Source organism: Suricata suricatta, chromosome 6, assembly GCF_006229205.1.
Source record: "Suricata suricatta isolate VVHF042 chromosome 6, meerkat_22Aug2017_6uvM2_HiC, whole genome shotgun sequence".
In the NCBI taxonomy this organism is placed as follows: domain Eukaryota; kingdom Metazoa; phylum Chordata; class Mammalia; order Carnivora; family Herpestidae; genus Suricata; species Suricata suricatta.
This window is the reverse complement of record NC_043705.1, coordinates 57,517,193-57,521,930: the sequence shown is the minus strand read 5'-3', so window position 1 is coordinate 57,521,930 and position 4,738 is coordinate 57,517,193.

Genomic DNA, 4,738 nt, shown 5'->3' with positions numbered 1-4,738 from the left:
GATTTAAAGGGCAAAGTCGGCGCGGCGGCGGTGACGGCGGCGCAGCCCGCTCACCCCGGAGCGCGCGGTGCCTCCCTCGCGCGGCTGGCCGGCTGCTGCCTCCGTGTCCGCGCGAGGAGGGCGCAGAAAGCCGGGCGGTGCGGGCGCGTGGCGGCGGCGCCCACCCGCTCACGCGCCCGCGCGCCCGGACGAGTAGGTGCGCTCACATGTGCACAACGCACGGACACAACGTGCAGGTTGCAACACAATGCTCGCATTTTCACACTTACACCCTCATACGACGCTCACAGTCAGACAAACAAGAATACACATACACAAATACACAGTCATAAACTCAGTCACACTTATACACACACAATACTTACACCGAAAATTATACAATCATAATACAAATACAAGTACAACCACAGTGAGCACTTCACACAAAAATACAAACACATATGCAATTACCCACACAGGCAACTACATACGTGCACACACTTATACGCTCACCCAAACACACACATTTACCACACAAACCATACACTCATATACACACTCGCTCAAACTCACACAAAATGGACACATACACACATATACACTCAATATACACACTAATACCATTATGCATAAATATACATGTCTAACTCATTTATACTCATACATTCAAATACACACACAGATCATCATATACCCAGGTAACAGACAAACTCAAATACGTTCACCAAAAAAGCTTATACAGAAACATACTCATACATGAATATACATTTGTGCAAATTCACACTTTCACAAACCCTGTCACACAAACTCACAACTCACCTGCACATCCATACACTGACATTCATCCATCCATGCATTTCCATAGCAGTAGGTGGAGTCACAGGGTGGCTTTACATAAGGCACAACCTTGACTTTTCCTCTTGTACTTGCACTGTTGTATTTAAAACTGGAGGAGCGGGTTAATGAGGGCAATCCCCTGTTTCCACATGCTGTTGGTTCCCTCTCAATGATCATGATTTCTCAGGCTTAAGGTGAAAGAAACTAAATTGCAGGCCCAGGGTTTTCAACCAGAAGAAACTACCAAAACAAGGAGACTTGCTGAGCCCTGCCAAAATGTCTCCAGAGGCCATGCTGTCTTAGATTCACTGGATACCCTACCTAGGACGGGAATGCATTTGACTAACAAATCTCACAAGTAAAACCAGACAGCAGAGACCCCTGTTATAAAATGTAAGTGGAAAAGAAATAATGTGCCCAGCAGCTGCGGGAGAAAGCTAGTGAAAGCCCCAGGGAGTGCCAGTATTTGATTCTACTATTTATACGTTTTAGCCCCATTAGTCACTTATCATAAAAATAGTTTGCCATGAAGTGTTTATTGTTAAATTTTTTTAATAAAATAAAATCCTTTTTTGGACCATGAATCTGCTACAATTCACCTGTCTGTACCACAAGTTGTGTATTCATAAATTGATGGCCCAGGGGTTCTGCCGGTTCCATAAGTGCTGTTTTTGCAGAATATTTTAACTCTGCCTCACTGAGCAGCTGAGTGCTTTTTCCATTCTACCTAAAAACAAAAACAAAACACTTTCACTATTAAAAATTATACAATAGAGAAACTGCCATTTGAAAATACAGTGTGAGAGCAGTGGTCATTTCTCTTTATACATTTTTAAATGTCTTAGGGACAGTGCTGTGCTAATTTGGGTTTCACCCAGCTGGGAGCTTGCATTGTTCTTTAGAGCCAATGCAAGTACGGAGACAATAAGTAAATGTGGACATTTAGCCTAGAGGAAGAGGAGACAGCAATTGCCTCAGGAGACCTTTTATTTCCTTCTGTGTGGTACAGTCCCAGCTCTGAGAATTGTGAGTTGACACCTGTGTAGCCGAGGCACTCCATTTTTGAGTGGAAACCATTAGTGTGTGAATTCAGTACAAAAACAGTTTTGCAAGGAGTATTCAAACCTTCTAGCCACTTGTGGTTTTTTTGTTTGTTTTTCAGATGTGAAACACTCCTTCCCTAACAATGTCTGGAGTAGAGGCTAATTTCAGTACTAACTGATCCTTTCTTTCAACTCAAATGTTTTTTGGATTTGAACCCCACCAAGTATTCACCTCAGCCTCTTGTCTGTCATCACTTCCTACCCTGTAAGACGTTGTGGCTGTCATGGGCTCCCTGACAGTGACAGAAGGGAGCTCTGGCTTCCTCTGAAATTTGGCGGGTGATCCCTGTTCATTTTAATTATGGAAATTCACTGTGAGAACTACTGATTGATCATCTGTTTGTGTCCTCAGCACAATACTTAGGTGATGGAGCAGATACAGAGAAAAGACAGTTTGTCAGTTTGTCTATCCCTGGTGCGCCCAGTCTTTAGGAGTAGGATGTAATGTTAGATGTTTCTCACTTGACTGTCTGCTTCTCCAAGACAGGGCTGAATTCCTAATCCCAGAAGCACCCAGTAGGAGAGCTTATATGCAGTTGGCCCACAAGTCATTCATAACTATTTCCTAAATTAATATAGTATTTGGTCACTGAATTGTTACAGGGCACACACATTTGCAAATATTAGATCATTTTGCAAGACTTAATGGAAACAACCAGACATCCCAGCACAATCTAGAGAAGACTTATCCCGTGGAGTCCGATGGGCATTTGTGGGCCTTCAGCCTCCTTCATTCATACAGAAACTGCTTCCCTGGAATGGTGCCATCCTGAAACACAAAGGGCCAGGAGGTTATGTAAATGAGGATGCCTTTCCCCCAGCTGATCAAACAGGCTGGCTAAAGGGACTATGTTCCAAGGTGGGGGGGGGGGGGGAACAGGCTCTTCTGTGAATTCATTGTTTTTCCCTCTTGCATTTTATGGACTCTTTCCCAAAAGGGTCAGTGTAAGTTGATTTTCAAGGGCAACAAAGCATTTCTCATTGATAACAGTGAAATGGTCCTTTTTTTTTTTTTTTGCCTTTTCTAGGTGAGTTATGAGAAAAAAAATTTAACAATTAACTGCCATATCTGGAATAAGTTGCCTTTCTCTATTATTCATAGAGGGAGAAGTTATCCAGATAATTTGACCAAAAAAAGGGAAAGAAAGAAGACATATTTATCTGATGTACAAAAAGTATCAAGGTTGGGCGGCAGGGAGCTGATTCCACAAATGTAGAACATATTGTATAGCTTTTCAAAATCCCTAAATCATCCGTGAGATGCCTCCCCAGGAGAGGGCCCTGGGAGCAAACTACCAGTAGGAGATTAGGAAGAGGAGGAGGGCAGCAGAGGAAAAGTGAACAAACAGCAGCAGGGAGGGAGGCCCAGAGATTGTGGTGTCCCAGAAGCCAAGCGAAGGAAGTATTTGAGGAAAGAGGGAGTGACCTTGTCAAGTTCCCACAACTGGTGGTATAAGCCCTTGAATCCACATCTTGTCATTGTTACTGCCTGTCCAAGTGGTCACACAATGAAGCTAACTGCCTGTCTAGTCAAGGAATCCCTTTACCCGGGCCAAATTGCACAAGAGCCCCTGAGCAAATTTCTTGGTGGCTCTGTAACATCATGCTAGGCATGCTGTGGTTGCAGGCGCAGATGGTGTAGGACATAACCATGTATGTACCTTGAGGGTAGAAGTAGAAAGGGAGTAGCGGAGGCCAGAGGAGTGATGTAAAGACCATACCAACTTTCTGTCTCTTAGGAGTTGGAGACTTGGATTCTCTTTAGGTGTAGAAACAGTTCCTTCAAGAGAACTCCTGCAGAGGTCCCATTAATTCAGAAACATAAAGCAAATACCCTTTCATTCTGGGGGAAAACTGAAGGGATCTGAATGCGAGTATTTTGTCTCAGAAGCTCAATATTTTTGTGTAATACACATTATTGTGTGTACAACTATTGTGACATCTCTTTTTCTTCTGGCAGAAACCAGCTACATATATAGATGAAAAGCACTAGTCCTTCTTCCTAGCATGGGAAAGACTCCTAGCGTGGCAAAGACTCCTAGCTAGCATAGAAAGCACCCTTGGGTTTTGGCCTAAGGGATGATGAGCAAGGAGCTGAAGGGCGTCTCCTTGTATGTCTGGTCATGATAATCTCTGCTCTTTCTCCTTATCCTTGGTAAGAGTGGAGACCACTCTTGACATCAGCAGGGCTACAAGACAGAAGGCGCCAAGGTCCTGGAGTCACTGGCTGGCTGAAAGTGACCAGGGGCAGTACAACCCAAGTCATGTTATAACATAAGCAAAACATAAACTTTTGAGGTGTTAAGCCCCTGAGATACTGGGTTTCTTGTTACAAAATCTAGTGTAATTTCCTGACTGCTACACTTTTCCATGGATTTAAACTACACACTATACTACTAACTGTTCTTTGTACGTTTTAAAAAGAGGCCTTTTGTGGTTATAATTGACTTATAATTAACTGCACATATTTAAAGAATACTATTTGACAAGTTTTGACATATTTGTATACCCATGAACAATGGCCACAGTCAATATAGCAAACATTTCTCTCTCTCCTAGGAGTCTCCTCATTCCTATTTGAAATCTCTTCACTCTTACTTCTCCTTGCCCTTCACCCCCATGCAACCACTGGTCCACTTTGTCACTTTGAGTCAGTTTACATTTCCTAGAAGCTTATATAAATGCACTAATACACTCTTTTTATCTAGTTTCTTTCACTTCACATAATGATTTTGAGATTCATCTATTTTGATGAGTGTATCAATAATTTGTTCCTTTTCATTGCTTCATAGTATTCGAATAATAGCACTATATAAGCA